The 18,156-nt window shown below is 41.8% G+C and overlaps 1 pseudogene; it reads right to left on the bottom strand.

Annotated features, from left to right (window-relative positions):
* Nucleotides 1-3,339: 3,339 nt before the first annotated feature.
* Nucleotides 3,340-18,156, bottom strand: part of LOC135709172 (uncharacterized) — a 256,458-nt pseudogene continuing 241,641 nt past the window's right edge.

The following is an 18,156-nucleotide window of genomic DNA, read 5'->3' on the forward strand; positions in this document are numbered from 1 at the left end:
TAAAAGTTTAATGGACTTGAAATAGATCAGCAAATGCTGCAGCAATTCAGGAATTTTTGTGAAACTTCAGGGAGCTTCGCAGTATTTTTTTTTCCTTGATTTTGTTTTCCGTCGATCTTGTTTTCCGTGCTGAGCACCAATGCACCGACGCCAGGGAGGCAGCTCCCACACCTGGACCCTAGCTATCGACTCATGAACTCGTGGACCGGGGACCAACGGCTTTACTTCCCCCGTGATCAGAGATGTTATGCCTCAGAACTCCATTGAACCCAGGCCTGCTGGAATGAGAGTTAATCACGCTTACCATTACACTGCCTGTAACCGCATATCAGTCCCATATGTAAAAACAGCAAACCGAGAAAACAGCAAGTAAAGTTGGAATCATATGTTTTAACGTACAATCACGGAACACATTTCCATATACACTAGCGGTGTCATCAATGCACCGCGTAGCAACACATCGGACCACGCAACCACTCCAGTTCATCGAGCATCAAGCGTCAGCAGAAATTAGAATTATGCAGTGCTAGCAGAAGTAGGGCATAAGTATGACCGCTGAGGCAAAATTCAATCAGTTCAGTTTTAACATTAAGTGAGAAGTGTAATCAAATGGTTTAGTGCAATAAAAGTTTTTTTTTATAATCATTATGAGAACCGTCTCGTAATTGTACATATATGTGTCGCATGATATAAATAAAATCTTTTGTTCATTTACGTGCATTATTATGTCTTTATTACTATTGCATCAATACATTAAAAAAGCAAAAGTGTTATTCGAAGAAAACCGCGCTGGGACTGATATGCGATTATTTTGGCCACCACACCATCTGTTGCAGTAAATTAACGAAATTCTAAAAAGTTCAGGGAACTTTGCAGAACTGCAGCGATCATGATTCAAAATCTGAGAACTTTGAGAATTATGTAGCAATTCAATAAATTTCATTAAACTTCATAGAAGTGGTGAGTTCTATTTTAAGATCGAGGAAGTTCGCAAAAGTTTAGCCAGAATTGTAGAAGCTAAGTGAAATTTTGCAGAAGCTCAGGGAGTACTGTGAAAATTCAGCCTGTTTTTTTGAATTTCAGAATTTGAGTAAATTTTGAAGAAATAAAGATAAGGAAGCTTTGTAGATGTTCCATGAACATTTGAGTATTTTTCCGCCATTCTTGAATTGATGGGTGGCAAATGCCACCTTCGCCACTTGCTGAATACGGTGTACTGCAAGCGGCGTAGTCCCTGAGCACAGGAAAAATTTCCCGTTCATAATAAACAAGCATATTTCATCTACTGTCATTCAGATGGCTCTTGTGTGCTCATTGTCTACCACTGGAGTCACTCAAATGTTTTTTTTAGCAGTACATGAGGTTCATATGGTTTGAAGTCCTATTGGTGAATCTTTAATATTAAGTAACCGAATTAGTAAAGACCGTGAAGTAGCAATGATTCTGCAAATATGAAAAATTCTAAATCTCAAAACAAATTGGGAATTGATACAGATTTCACCCTAAAAAAGGTATCCACATTCTAGGACATGGGAAAAACAGTCAAACTTGAGTTATTTCAAGGCTGGCATTGACAATACTATTTATCCAATATGTTGAACAGGCACTCATTTGAACTTGGGTAGCCAAGCGCATAATATTGAATTTGGTCGGAAAAAAATGTCCTTCCTCTCAAACATTCATTAGAATCCCCACCCAGTTTTAACATCAGCGGTGCGGGGCGGGTGTCAATGGTCCATACTTTAAAAAAGATATGTAGCCAGGGTGTTATATATAATACATCATATTAACAATATGATCCATTCATGCCTTTTCCAAATGTTGCAATGGCGACCCGCAAAATATCTAACAAAATATAACGCACCATCTAGCGTTGAAAAAGGTCAGCAACAATTATTCAATTACAATCGAGGGGTGTGAATATAGCACTTATTACAAAAGTAATAATCACGTTGTTTTCATTAATTACATTGTGTATATCAGTGCTAACATTTGAACACGGCGCAAAAGCCATTTGTAAACAAATGGTTTGTGGGCCCTTTACTCGCTACCCGAAGAACGCCCACGCAAACCAACAGCATCGTCAGGAAGGGGAAAATTTCCCCTACCCGATGTTGCTGTTGTGTCGCGTGGGTGTACTTCAAGTAGTGAGTAAAGGGCCCACAAACCATTTGTTTACAAATGGCTTTTGTGCCGTTTTCAAATGTTAGCACTGATATTACTTTAAAATTTGTCTGACATGTCACTGTTGTCATCAAATAAAATAATTTACTGAAATACATTCATTTGAAATATTAAACAAATTTTCATTTGGTTTACCCCTCGTGACGATAAACAAACACATTGGTAGCCTTTTTGGCCACAGAGATGCTTTCATCACTAAAAATTTGGTTCGCCAGCTAAGCGAAAGAGTGGATCATATTGTTAATATAATATATTTGGTGTAAGGCAATAATGAAGCCTATGAATATTCTATAATTAGTAGTTAATTCAATCCAATTCATCTACACAGAAAATGGATCCATTTAATTGGATTCGTGACCATCTTTTCCACTCAAGAAAATTGGCAAAGTGAAAATAAAAACCTTATTACCATCCTTCCAGAAACTTTCTCACCCTAATTGAAACCAATTCCCCACCCCGCTTTTCAGCGAAAAAAATGCAAAATAATCCTATTAGAGAAAAATTATTGACATTACTGTCATAATATGATCATTTTTTTCTTCTTTTCATCCCGAGAGTGGAACCAGCTGGAAACCCCATCTCAGACCACCATCCCCAAAAGCAAGACACTCACTCACCCTTCTCTGAAGCAGCAGTGGAGCTGAAAAATTCTAGAGCTTCAATTTTTTGTCGTTCCGATTCCGATATTTATTAAACCCTTATCCCTCTTCCGGATTCTTGTTGAGCTTTTTTTTTGCCAGAAGTCATAGTCGGTTCAGTTTCGGCTTGGGAGGTGAAATTATACGACACGGTGAGTGAAATGGGTGAGCCACACAAAGCAAAGCCCTTCATCAGCATTATCATCTCGATGGGGAAGGCGATCCTCTCGACTTCGTTTTTCTTTATTGTTATTGCTCGTCTTCCATTATTCAACTTTTTCCTGCTTACTGCTGTTCTTTTTTTTTCTGATTTATAACCCGGACTCGTTCATTCGAATATTTTATTTCTCTTCCTCCTGCTATCTATCGTTATCAGTGCCAGTACAGGAGCTGGTCAAGAGAGAGAGAGAGAGATAGTTTCTCGTTGATCCCTAAACAAAGCTTCTTCGATTCAAGGTTTTACACCTCCACACTCTTCCCAAGCACAGCACCGATTCGTTTCGATTACGAGGGAAAAAAAAGCACTATGAAAGAAGGTATTATGAAAAATGTCAAGTATTTAAGCACATACATATTCGCTTGCATTCCTCGCTATCCGGCATGCTAGCGCACGTGTTGTTAGTCAGCAAAAATGTGGCTGCCGGCTGGCTGGAGGTAGATATCGGATGAGATATTGAAAGTTCGAGAGGTTCAAGGTTTGCCACTATACTGTAGTGCGCAAGCAGCGGCAGCAGTTTTATCTGGAGTGGTTGTCAGCATCTGCACCATGCAGCTCTGCATCTTCTTTGTCATTGATGTCCTTGCTACGCTTCTTGATCCATCTTCGAGGATGTGGCGTCGTTTGTGCTGAGTGATAGTTCGAGTTCTCCTCCTGGTGATGCTGCTCCTGTAGTTGGCTGTTTGCGTTGTCCCATGAGGAATAGTACCGGAGGAGGTTATCTGCAAATGTATTACAAATTGATGTTAATATAATTTGAAAAAAGCAAGAATTCGTAAAGATATCCCCTCACACAGTGGGGATTAAAGGGACAAACAGGACTAAAGTTGTCGGTTGGTGAAATCCCAAAATGATTTTTTTTTTTCTCAATTAGAGCTCAATTTTGGCATGTGGATACATTGTGTTTCAGAGCAACTATTGGCCAAATTTGAGTGCTCTAGGACTTTGTTTACCCCCCTGACGATAATAGGTTAAGGTATTGCCGAAGACAACTTTTCCCTACCTAATTGGATTAAGGAATATTTATCGCACAATTTCATTTGGCGCATGATATGGTACCACTTGGTTTGACTCTATTCTACCCCAAAATTCCATGAAAGATCTTAAAATTCTCGAATCAAGCTATTTTTGCACACATGGGATACCAGTAACAAATGAGCACAAAACTTGCACAAGATTTATTCTCGATGTTTGGACAAGTGTAAACAACTTTTGAATATTGTTAAACATTCCTTTTATGGAGTTAAAAATCCACTTTTGCTCTTAATAGACATACGGGGCTTATTTATTTGACCGCACATTCTTCTTTAAATTTATCAACAGTTTCCCAACCTATGACTGTTAAGACATAATTGGTAACTTTTAGTGAGATTTGCTGGCTAAGTAGATAGTTAAATACAATTTTATAAAAATAATCTATCTATGCGAGGATGGGGTAAAATGAGCACTAAACCACGCTCTTATTGTAACGTGCGCAAGCGGAATCGGCTTACTGGTCTTTTTACATAAAACCACGTCTAGAGTGCAAATCAAAAAAAAAAAAGTGTGACGAAATAGTGTCAGGATTTGAACGTTTCTAACGTGGTCATTTATAAATGGAATTCAATTCCAATTACACCATTTTATTCAGATTAAATGTAAGATTTGTTTGGTATAAAGACGATAGTTGTTTAGCAATGGTTAACTTTTGAAAATTGATCAAAATTTTAGTTGTAATAAACCAATAATGTGCTCGCTCGTTATGATTATTGACAGAACAGAGAGACGAGCCGGTACCACTAAGGTTTTTTTTTCTTCTTTGTATTTTTCTATTCATTGGTCTACATCAGAAAAATACAGAAACAAATTGGACCGTAGAATGCTAATCTTAATGCTTAAGTAAGAGAAACGTCATCGTTTGACTGCCGAGTGCTAGAAATGGGTTGTGCACTGCAAACGAAACAACCTCAGAAAGTGAGTAACTTCATTCGTAAGGATAAATTTCTTAAAGCGCAAGTCACTCAGCACATGAGTAACCTACCCTTGTAGAAATTATCGCTCATAAGTGAATGATTGACCATAACAAAACAAATATGCACAACAAAATTTCATGCCAATTGGAGAACCTGGAGTCAGTGTTTTTTTTTTGCTATTTGGCCTGTGAATGGTCAGACTTGGATAAATTTTACAGATAATGTTTCACAGATCCACATTAAATCATTTCAAAATTATGCCGCTTCAAGAAATCATCCAGCTTTTTAAATATGGAAAATACTAGACCAAGATTAATTTTATAAATAAATTAGGATTAACATAGGTTTTTAAAAATGTGTTAAGGATTTAACCAAATTCCCGCTTATGTTCCGGGTTTTTCTGATTTTTTTGTATTAATTTATTTGTCCAATTTATATGCTCAATCGAATAAACTTTACAGAGCCAAGTTATCATTTGCGTTATGCATAATTAATGTCTGAAATCTAGAGTTAAAGGAACTGAACCGATAACTCGCGGTCATCTCGAGGTTAGTAGAGATTTACAGTTTTATGGATGGGGAGAGGGAGGGGGAGGTTTCCCAAGTAACACCAATGCATATAATTATGTTGAGTAAACTTCTTTACAACCAAATCCAGCCATATAAAGGTTATATAAACTGTTATGGAACATGTGTGTTGCTAGGGTTGAATTATGATTTACGATACAAATATTTCATTATTCCTAAAACATGAACTTATTCCTATTCAATTTGGTATCCACAGTGTAATTATACAATTGCTACAGAAACAAACATTAAAAAAAACCCACACGAACAAAACAAAAACTAAAAACAAGGTTAGTCAAACTTAGAATCTAAGGTTAATATTCTTAAAGAAAACATATATAAGTTTCATAAACTCCAGATCGCGTCTACCCAAAATATCTCAGACTGGAACATTAGGTTGTCTACCTCGAGCCCGAAGGGAATCGTACAGTTCAGATCTGACTCCGCGATGCTCAGCACAAGACCAAATAATGTGATCTGCGTCCTGGTAACCTTGTCCACATTCACAGAAATTGCTGTCCTTCAGCCCAACACGGAACAAGTGAGCGTTTAACGAATAGTGATTGGACATGAGGCGAGACATCATACGAATGAAGTCTCGACCCACATCCAACCCCTTGAACCAAGGACTCTTCGACACCTTAGGGATGATCGAATATAGCCATCGTCCCAAACTCCCTTCATTCCACTTATTCTGCCAGCTGACGAGTGACTGTTGACGATAAATGAAGAAAAATTCATCGTAGGCGATTTGTCGATCGTAAATATCGCCTTCCATAGCGCCCACCTTAGCAAGTGAGTCCGCCATCTCATTGCCCGGAATCGAGCAATGGGATGGGACCCATGCAAAGGTGATGACAAAAGATCTTAAAGATAAAGCACTTAAATGCTCTCGTATTTTCATGAGAAAATACGAGGAGTGCTTTACCGGCCTCATGGAGCGAATAGCCTCGACAGAACTGAGACTATCCGTAAAAATAAAATAGTGATCTGGTGGAAGTAAGACGATCGTTTCTAGCGTATAGTCTATAGCCGGCAGCTCAGCAATATATACGGAACAAGGAGCTTGAACCATTTGAGAGGCGCTATGAAATTCGTTATAAATACCAAAACCAGCGGACGCCTCTATTAGTGATCCATCTGTGAAAAACGATCTTGCGGAATCAACTTGGCCTAATTTTGCAGCGTAAATTGACGGAACAATCGTGGAACGATGATGTTCTGGGATCCCACGAATCTCCCGCGTCATAGATAAATCAAAACTAACTGAATTGCCGAAGTCGGAGAAGCATACACGATGGGGATTATGCTGTGAAGGGCTGACATCCTGAGTTATGTACACGTAGTACAATGACATATAACGAGTTTGAGGGTTTAGCTCAAGAAGCTTCACAAAGTTTTCGATTACCAGTGGGTTCATAACTTCACAACGGGTGAGGAGCCTGAGGGACAATTCCGAAAACCGATCAGAGAGTGGCAACATTCCCGCCAACACTTCAAGACTCATCGTATGAGTCGAGTGCATGCATCTTAACTCGATACGAAGACAACGATACTGGATCCGTTCCAGTTTGATGATGTGAGTTTTAGTCGCCGACTGGAAACAAATACTACCGTATTCTAAAACCGATAAAATCGTTGTCCGGTACAACGTTAGAAGATCTTGTGGATGAGCTACCCACCACGTTCCGGTAATTGTTCGGAGAAAATTGATCCTTTGTTGGCATTTTCGTCTTAGATACTCAATGTGGGATCGCCAGGTGCATTTGGAATCGAACCAGACCCCAAGATATTTGAAAGACATAGAATGAGTGATCGGCTTACCCAAAAGTTGAAGCTTAGGTTGTGCTGGGCTATGATTCCTAGAAAAAACGACCAACTCAGTTTTCTCCGATAGTCCAAGTAGACAAATTATCTAAGGTATCCTGTAAGGGTCCTTGCAGGTCGACCCTTTTGGGCCCTGTCATAGACAATACGCCGTCATCTGCAAGTTGTTTCTACGTGCAGTTGTCACTTAGACAATTGTCAATTTCTCTGACGTAGAAATTATACAAAAGGGGGCTTAAACATGAGCCCTGGGGGAGACCCATGTAGCTAAATCGTGAAGCTGTAGAGTTTCCATGAGAAAGTTATTAATTAATGGAGAAAGTTATTAATTAATGGAGAAAGGCCACAAGCGTGGAGTTTGTCTGAAAGGACTTCAACCGATACTGAATCAAAAACCCCCTTAATATCCAAGAAGACAGAAGCCATTTGCTCTTTTTTAGCAAAAGTCAACTAAATTTCAGTGGAAAGCAACGCGAGACAGTCGTTCGTTCCCTTGCCCCTACGGAAACCAAATTGAGTATCTGAGAGTAGGTGGTTCATGTCAACCCATTTGTCCAAGCGAAAAAGGATCATTTTATCCAACAATTTTCGAATGCACGATAACATCGCGATGGGACAATACGAGTTATGATCTGACGCCGGTTTTCCAGGCTTCTTAACGGCTATAACTCTCACTTGCCTCCAATAACCCGGAACAATATTGAGCTCCAGGAACTGACAAAACAAGTTCAACATGCGCCTCTTAGCGACGTCTGGGAGGTTCTTCAACAAGTTGAACTTGATTCTATCAGCCCCCGGAGCCGAATTGCCACACGAAAGGAGCGCGAGTGAGACCTCCACCATTGAAAAAGGCTGGCTGATCTCGTCTACCGAATTCGTCGTTTCACGGCACGGAATCAGGACATACTTTTCGCGCGAACTTGAGAACTCCTCGCTCTCGTTTTTCGAAGACCGGTTACACATCCTTCGCTCCCCATTCCAAAGCGTATTCATCAACGTTTCGCGCGATAATCCGTCCACGAATTGCCGCCAGTATCCGCGTTTCTTGGCTTTGATGAGACTCTTGAGTGCGCGTTCAAGAGCCGAGTACGCTTCGAAATGTACGGGTGTTCCACGTTTCCGGAAAAGCTTAAACGCGTCGGACTTTTTACGATAAACCTCAGTGCATTGCTGGTCCCACCAAGGGGAAGGAGGTTTCCTACGGAAAGACGTTCCAGGAACCGGCCAAGTTTGAGCTTGAAGCGCGCTGTCCAAGATCAAATTGGAGAGGAAGTTATATTCCTCCAACGGTGGAAGCCCTTCTACCGACGACACGGCTTCCTCTATCGCGGTCTTGAACGTTGTCCAATCGATATTACGGGTGAGGTCGTACGCGACGTTAACGGATTCCGACGGATTGAACCCACTGGCAATCGAAATTTTGATCGGCAAGTGATCACTACCGTGGGGACCCTGGATCACATTCCACGTGCAATCCAACGATAATGAGTTAGAGCAAAGTGTGAGGTCTAATTTACTTCCATTTGAGGATGGACCAGCCAAACGTGTTACTTCTCCATTGTTAAGAATTGTCATATTGAAGTTGTCACAGAGGTCATATATCATAGTAGAACGGTTGTCATCATACAGTTCCCCGCAGCCTGTACCATGGAAATTAAAATCTCCCATAATCAACCGTGGAGTCGGAAGAACTGAACAGATATCTTAACGTTATTTTCGATTAATTGCAACTCGGGGAGAAATATACACAGAAGCAATACAAAGGCTCTTGCCTTTAACAATAGCCTGACAGGCGACAACTTTAATACCTCGGAATTGTGGAAGATTCACTGTATAGAAGGAATGGCACTTTTTGATCCCCAAAAGTACCCCTCTTCCACGTGAATCCTCACGATCCAGTCGAATAATGTTAAAATCATAAAAATGAAGATCTATATCTGAAGAGAGCCAACTTTCACAAAGAGCAAATGCATCACAATCATTATTATGAACCAAAAACTTAAAAGAGTCTAATTTAGGAATAAGACTTCGGCAATTCCACTGTAGAACAGTGATCAAATCCCCGACCTCGTTTGGAAAATTATCCATCGAAGGAAATGATTGCTGCAGTATTTTTTTCCGATTGGAAGACAACATTTTTAAAATGTCAGCTTTCACTGCGTCCTAGCAAGAAGAACGGTCGACTTGTTTCGCGCTCCGTTAATTTGGAAGTTTTCTCGCTATTATCTGACGTAAATAATCAGTTTTTTCTCGCTTAGTGATTCCTGGCATAATTCCCGATAAATTTATCAAAAAGTGAGTTTTTTTCTGAGAAGAAAGTGTGTTTTCGGCATCATCGGAAGGAAAATTGTTTTTGCGATTGCCAATTCGCCAACCATTTTGCGCACCATCGGTGCGTGGTCACGCATACCTGTGCACACGGATCATCGTCATCGAGTGTCAGCATCTGCCTCCACATTCAAACCGCTCATCCATCTCGTGTGTTCAGCTGAGTGCCGAGCTTCATACAAGCACACACCAACGAAGACGCCCGCACACGCGGATCGAAGATCATCAAAGCTGCGCGTCGCTCCGCTGCTGCTGTGTAAACGCTCGGTGGTAGTAGTATAGGATTATCAGATAAGTTTTTGTTCTTGTTTCTTTCTTTCTCCCATCAGTTAAATTTTAAGTTTGTGTTTCTGTGTTTGTATTTTTTTTCTCGTGTATTGTGTCCGAGTAATTTTGATTATCGTTGCAGTGGTAGAGCGTTTTTCGCTCCCACTAGTACGGCAAAATGGACATTTTGTCGGAAGACGAAATGGACGTTTTGTCGGAAGATGACACCACTTTGCCACGCGATAGCAAGAAGGGTCGAAAACGTCTGTCATCCCAGAAATCAGATGATGCCATCCCTGCTTCGTCATCTCAGTCTGGTAATGGACAGGGACAGATAAGCCCCCGATCGCGAGCCTACCCAGAAGACTCGACTGGCCCATGGGTTGTTTACTTTCAGCCCAAAAAGAAACCTTTGAATGTAATGCAAATTACTAATGATCTGACGAAGCGGTTCTCGGCCGTGACCGAAATCTCGAAGGTGAGGTACAATAAACTTCGCGTTGTCGTCTCTAACCTGAAACAAGCTAACGAGATTGCTGCCTCCCAACTCTTTACACTCGAGTATAGAGTGTACATCCCAGCTCGTAATGTGGAGATCGAAGGTGTGGTCACCGAAGCGAGTCTGACCCCCGAGATCTTGGCGAAGCAAGCGGTTGGCCGTTTCAAGAACCCCTTGCTTCCCACGGTTGAGATACTGGAAGTCCAGAAGCTGAACTCAGTATCTTTCAGCGAGGGTAAAAAGAGCTTTACCCCCACAGACTCGTTTCGAGTTACCTTTTCTGGTTCAGCCCTTCCTCACTACATCGAGTTGGGAAAACTTCGGCTACCTGTGCGTTTGTTTGTTCCTCGGGTCATGAACTGCCAAAACTGCAAACAGTTGGGACATACGGCCTCTCACTGTGGCAGCAAGGCACGCTGTTCCAAATGCGGGGAGAAGCACGAGGATGGCGCCTGCACAGTCACTGCACCAAAATGCGTGTACTGTAAGGGAACTCCTCATGGTCTCTCGTCGTGCCCGGCGTACAAACAACGCGGGGAGAAACTAGAACGCTCTCTTAAGGAGCGTTCCAGGCAGTCTTTTGCAGCAATGCTAAAAACAGCCACACCATCAACCAACGACAAAAATCCCTTTGCTGTTTTGTCTGATGACGAGTCTGACTCTGACTTGGCTGAGGAGGGAGTTTCTTTCAGTTTTCCGGAAGGTTCTGCACGGAAACGAAAACGCATCCGTTCGCGGAAAGTTGCAGATAAGGAACCCCAAATCAGCTTGCCCAAATCAAGGAGTGATGGAAAAAAGGAAGTTTCAACTCCTCCTGGTTTCCGCAGAACTGACTATAACCAGAACTTTCCATCTCTCCCGGGGACATCAAAAACCCCTGATGGCCCATTTTTAAGAACAGAAGCCCCTTCTTCATCCGGGTTGTTCTCATTTGATAAAATTGTGGACGATATTCTCAAGTACCTCAATATTTCTGATCCTCTCAAAAGCATTGTTCTGGCAATGCTTCCTTCTGTGAAGACCCTCTTGAAGCAATTGACATTGAAGTGGCCCCTCATTGCAGCAATCATTTCCTTCGATGGATAATTTTCCAAATGAGGTCGGGGATTTGATCACTGTTCTACAGTGGAATTGTCGAAGTCTCATTCCTAAATTAGATTCTTTTAAGTTTTTAATTCACAATAATGATTGTGATGCATTTGCTGTTTGTGAAACTTGGCTCTCTTCAGATATCGATCTTCCTTTTTATGATTTTAACATTATTCGACTGGATCGTGAGGATTCGCGTGGAGGAGGGGTACTTTTGGGGATCAAAAAGTGCCATTCCTTCTATAGAGTGAATCTTCCACAATTTCCAGGTATTGAAGTTGTTGCATGTCAGGCTATTATTAAAGGTAAGAGCCTTTGTATTGCTTCTGTTTATATTCCTCCTAGAGCCGTTGTTAATCGCAAACATTTTCAGATATCTGTTCGGTACTTCCTGCTCCACGGTTGATTATGGGAGATTTGAATTCCCACGGTACAGGCTGGGGGGAACTGTATGATGACAACCGTTCTACTTTGATATATGACCTCTGCGACAGCTCTAATATGACAATTCTTAACAATGGAGAAGTAACACGTTTGGCTGGCCCATCCTCGAATGGAAGTAGATTAGACCTCACACTTTGCTCTAACTCATTATCGTTGGATTGCACGTGGAATGTGATCCAAGATCCCCACGGTAGTGATCACTTGCCGATCAAAGTTTCAGTTGCCAGTGGGTTCAATCCGTCGGAACCCGTTAACGTCGCGTACGATCTTACCCGTAATATCGATTGGACAAAGTTCAAGAATGTGATAGAAGATGCCCTAACGTCGGTAGAAGGGCTTCCACCGTTGGAGGAATATAACTTCCTCTCCAATCTGATCTTGGACAGCGCGCTTCAAGCTCAAACTCGGCCGGTTCCAGGAACGTCTTTCCGTAGGAAACCTCCTTCCCCTTGGTGGGACCAGCAATGCACTGAGGTTTATCGTAAAAAGTCCGACGCGTTTAAGCTTTTCCGGAAACGTGGAACACCCGTACATTTCGAAGCGTACTCGGCTCTTGAACGCGAACTCAAGAGCCTCATCAAAGCCAAGAAACGCGGATACTGGCGGCAATTCGTGGACGGATTATCGCGCGAAACGTCGATGAATACGCTGTGGAATGCGGCGCGAAGGATGCGTAACCGGTCTTCAAACAACGAGAGCGAGGAGTACTCCGATAGTTGGATTCTCAAGTTCGCGCGAAAAGTATGTCCTGATTCTGTGCCGGCACAGATGATTCCTCGCGAAACGACGAATTCGGTAGACGAGATCAGCCAGCCTTTTTCAATGCTGGAGCTCTCACTCGCGCTCCTTTCATGTGGCAATTCGGCTCCGGGGGCTGATAGAATCAAGTTCAACTTGTTGAAGAACCTCCCAGACGTCGCTAAGAGGCGCATGTTGAACTTGTTTGGTCAGTTCCTGGAGCTTAATATTGTTCCGGATGATTGGAGGCGGGTGAGAGTTATAGCCATTAAAAAGCCTGGAAAACCCGCGTCAGATCACAACTCGTATCGTCCCATTGCGATGCTATCGTGTATTCGAAAATTGTTGGAGAAAATGATCCTTTTTCGCCTGGACAAATGGGTTGAGTTGAACCACCTACTCTCAGATACTCAATTTGGTTTCCGTAGGGGCAAGGGAACGAACGACTGTCTCGCGTTGCTTTCCACTGAAATTCAGTTGGCTTTTGCTAAAAAAGAGCAAATGGCTTCTGTATTCTTGGATATTAAGGGGGCTTTTGATTCAGTATCGGTTGAAGTCCTTTCAGACAAACTCCACGCTTGTGGCCTTTCTCCATTAATTAATAACTTTTTGTACAATTTGCTGTCAGAGAAACATATGAGCTTTTCTCATGGAAACTCTACAGCTTCTCGATTTAGCTACATGGGTCTCCCCCAGGGCTCATGTTTAAGCCCCCTTCTGTATAATTTCTACGTCAGAGAAATTGACAATTGTCTAAGGGACAACTGCACGTTGAGACAACTTGCAGATGACGGAGTAGTGTCTATGACAGGACCCAGAGAGGCCGACCTGCAAGGACCCTTACAGGATACCTTAGACAATTTGTCTACTTGGGCTATCCAGCTAGGTATCGAATTCTCCACGGAGAAAACTGAGTTGGTCGTTTTTTCTAGGAAGCATAGCCCAGCACAACCAAAGCTTCAACTTTTGGGTAAACCGATCACTCATTCTATGTCCTTCAAATATCTTGGGGTCTGGTTCGATTCAAAATGCACCTGGAGATCCCACATTGAGTATCTGAGACGAAAATGCCAACAAAGGATCAATTTTCTCCGAACAATTACCGGAACGTGGTGGGGAGCCCATCCGCAAGATCTTCTAACGTTGTACCGGACAACGATTTTATCGGTTTTAGAATACGGTAGTTTTTGTTTCCAGTCGGCGGCTAAAACTCACATCATCAAACTGGAACGGATCCAGTATTGCTGTCTTCGTATCGCGTTAGGATGCATGCACTCGACTCATACGATGAGTCTCGAAGTGTTGGCGGGCATGTTGCCACTATCGGATCGGTTTTCGGAATTGTCCCTTAGGCTCCTCACCCGTTGTGAAGTTATGAACCCACTGGTAATCGAAAACTTTGAGAAGCTTCTTGAGCTAAACCCTCAAACTCGTTTTATGTCATTGTACTACGTGTACATAACTCAGGATGTCAGCCCTTCACAACATAATCCCCATCGTGTATGCTTCTCCGACTTCGACAGTTCTGTTCATTTTGATTTATCAATGACGCAAGAGATTCGCGGAATCCCAGAGCATCATCGTTCCATGATTGCTCCGTCAATTTTCGCTGCAAAGTTTGGCCAAGTTGATTCCGCAAGATCGTTCTTCACAGATGGATCACTAATAGAGGCGTCCGCTGGTTTTGGTATTTATAACGAATTTCATAGCGCCTCTCGAATGCTTCATGCTCCTTGTTCCGTATATGTTGCTGAACTGGCGGCAATACATTATACGCTAGAAACGATCGCCTCACTTGCACCAGATCATTATTTTATTTTTACGGATAGTCTCAGTTCTGTCGAGGCTATTCGCTCCATGAGGCCGGTAAAGCACTCCTCGTATTTTCTCATGAAAACACGAGAGCTTTTAAGTGCTTTATCTTTAAGATCTTTTGTCATCACCTTTGCATGGGTCCCATCTCATTGCTCGATTCCGGGCAATGAGAAGGCGGACTCGCTTGCAAAGGTGGGCGCTATGGAAGGCGATATTTACGATCGACAAATCGCCTACGACGAATTTTTCTTCATTTATCGTCAACAGTCACTCGCCAGCTGGCAAAATAAATGGAGTGAAGGGAGTTTGGGACGATGGTTGTATTCAATTATCCCTAAGGTGTCGAAGTGTCCTTGGTTCAAAGGTTTGGAGGTGGGTCGAGACTTCATTCGTGTGATGTCTCGCCTCATGTCCAATCACTATTCACTAAGCGCTCACTTGTTCCGTGTTGGGCTGGGGGACAGTAATCTCTGTGAATGTGGACAAGGTTACCAGGACGCAGATCACATTATTTGGTCATGTGCTGAGCACCGTGGAGTCAGATCCGAGTTGTACGATTCCCTTCGGGCTCGAGGTAGACAACCTAATGTTCCAGTTCGGGATATTTTGGCTAGACGCGATCTGGAGTTTATGCAACTCATATATGTTTTCTTGAAGAATATTAACCATAGATTGTAAGTTTGATTAACCTTGTGTTTAGTTTGTGTTTTGTATGTGTGTGTGTATTTTTTTTTTTTAGATTTGTTTCTGTAAAAATTGTATAATTACAGAGTTGATATAACGTCGATAGGATTAAGTATTTGTTTTAGAAATAGTGAAATTTTTGAATCATAAATCATATTCCAAATCTCCTTTTCCCTCTCCCCATCCAAACAATTGTCATCCACTAATCTCGAGAAGACCGCGAGTAATCGGTTCCAATCCTTTAATTTTAGATTTAAGACATTTATAATGTATAAAGAAAATGATAACTTGGCTCTGTAAAGTTTATTCGAATGAGCCTGTACAAATAAAGTAATTAACAAAAAAAAAAAAATTTTTAAAATGTAATTTGAATTGATGGTTAGATTGAAATAGTACATTTGACGTGTAGCTGGAAAGCGTCAATTAGATCTGAACTTAGATTGGAAAGTAATGCGATCTGAGAATTGGCACTAGGCAACCGAGCTGACAGGACAATAAATCACTGCGACCGAAGACCAGAAACATAACGGTACAAAACAGCACTTAGCATTAGTCAACTTTAACAAACAAAACCAAATCATGTTTCAATATAAATAAAACAAAGAATAAATACACTGCCTCATTAACCAAACAATTGATTACGTGCGATCGTGGTCATCGGGCCGGGAATCAATACAAATTATAATAAATGTATAGGAATATTTTTCAACTGGATCGAACTCACAAAAACTAATCCATAACCGATGACTGATGGTGCGAATTCTTACACTATGAATTGATGTTGCACCACTTTTGCATTCATTTGTTCCAGAAATGGCATTAATTCTTACTTTTTTCACAAATCCGAGATTTGACAGAGTAAAAACTTCAATAAACTCTGGCAAACAGGCATGGATGACAGGCGTGTTCCCTTCTCTTCAACTCATTAATTTATCTAGTGATTCTAGTGGCTATCGTGCAGGACCGAAACTCCCACTCCTGGAAAGCAACCCAGAACCCGTGTACAGTTTCAGCGACAGTTTTTCTTGAACCGATGGCCGCCATCTTGGATTCCAAAATGGCATCTGACATCGATTTCCGGCCTCTACACGTTATCCCTTTTCCGGTTCCTGTTCTCACATTGCACAGCAACATCTTATATGGACAAGCTTTCGAGACATAAAATATTAAGGAAGTTCATGTGCACACTAGCGTCGCGTAGTGTGAGAGTTCTGAACTATAATGACCATCATCCGAAAGGACTTGATCACCTGCACAACTTTGCTGAAAACACTACTTTCTATATGGCCAGGATCACGAAATATTCTATGTTGGAAATATGATCCATATATTATAGCGCCCGTCATAAGTAACATAAAAGTGAAGCGCCTCTAGCGGCGTAGTTCCCAATTTAACCTGAATCCAATTGCACAGGCTTGTTGGTTTAACCCAGTACAGCAACTTTGTCGAAGACAGTATAGCTTTATGTATTGAAACAAATGAGATAATCCACTACAGCCCCCATTAGTGAAAATCCCATAAGCTGTGGGTATCCTTATTCGCGGATATTTAGCCCGGCAATAAGGATCCGGCAATAAGGATCCGGCAATAAGGGATACCGGCAATAAGGAATCCGGCAATAAGGATTCCTGACTGTACATTCTGCATAAGACAGACGGGCACCGAAACATTCTCCACTTGCACCATTCCCGGTCGCGAACGATAACCACCATCAAATCGACGAGCATTTATTTTGAAAACCTACAAATTTGGTATGCCTGAAGCGTGGTGACTTCACTACTAGGACTGGCGAAAGAAATGGTCACTCGATTTGCAATGAGTGCAGTAACAGTTCAAGCGATGTTTCGCTCCCATTTCACCAAGTCACCAAGCTGTAGGTTGGCAAAATAAATACACGTTCGATTCGTACCGTCATCAAAAACATTCAACTTATTCAAAAATACTCACTATAGCGCTTGTGGTGCTGCTCGATAGCCGAAGGATCCGGATTGGGGGCCTCCTCGAGTTCCTGCAAATGTCTCTGCAGAACCTGCTGCTGGTGACGCAGTCGAGCAAGTTTCTGCTTGATTCGGATATTTTTCACCACGCAACCTTGCGGAATGTGTAGCTAGCGAATAAAATAAACAAGAAATTCAAAATTAACAAGCAACCTTTTCAGCGTAGAGTCTAATGAACTGACACTCTCAAACCATGTAGCATGGTAATCACTCGTACTTAAGATCTGATGCCTGGAAAGCAAAAGCATGCATGATGAAAGGCAAAATCAAACGTGATTGAAGTTTACATAGGAGTAAGTAAAGCGTGACTTGGTGGTTTCTAATTTTCACTTACCTTTGTGAAGCCATGTAGTTGAGCCTGTTGAAGTTCAGATAGAACGATTGAACTTACCATCAGAAACGGTCGGTCGTCCTGTCAGGTTGAAAGCCGATCCATTTCCTCTCTCGCTCGGAAAGACATCCTTTTTAATTTACGGTAATTTTCACACACAAAGTGCCAACGAATCGATAGGTACGTTAGGGATACACTGAAGCCCAGGATATAACGAACACAAGGATGCCAATCAAGAGTGTGGTAAATTTGCTCCGCCTATGGTTCAAGGGAGGAATGTGGAATGGTTTGATGTATGAACTTTCACCAAAGCTCGTAGTCACTGCTACTTCTGTTGCTCCTGCTACGGGGTGGTAAATTTCGTGAGTGACCACAGAATTGGGAAAGAGGTAGGTCCTTCCCAGAACACGATGTCAACGATGTTGGCGTGAAACAGCTATCCGGCACAGGGTTGAACGGAGGTTGAATGAGAATTGATTGAAACATAAATTCCAATTAATGTGGAATGGAGGAACTTTGGATGAAATGCCGGACAGCTATCGACGAGAATGAATGGTGTTTCAAATTTCTTGGTATTTGC

This window comes from Ochlerotatus camptorhynchus, unplaced genomic scaffold, assembly GCF_037179485.1.
Source record: "Ochlerotatus camptorhynchus isolate MF236.1 unplaced genomic scaffold, CSIRO-AGI_Acam_v1.1 ptg000353l, whole genome shotgun sequence".
Lineage (NCBI taxonomy): Eukaryota > Metazoa > Arthropoda > Insecta > Diptera > Culicidae > Ochlerotatus > Ochlerotatus camptorhynchus.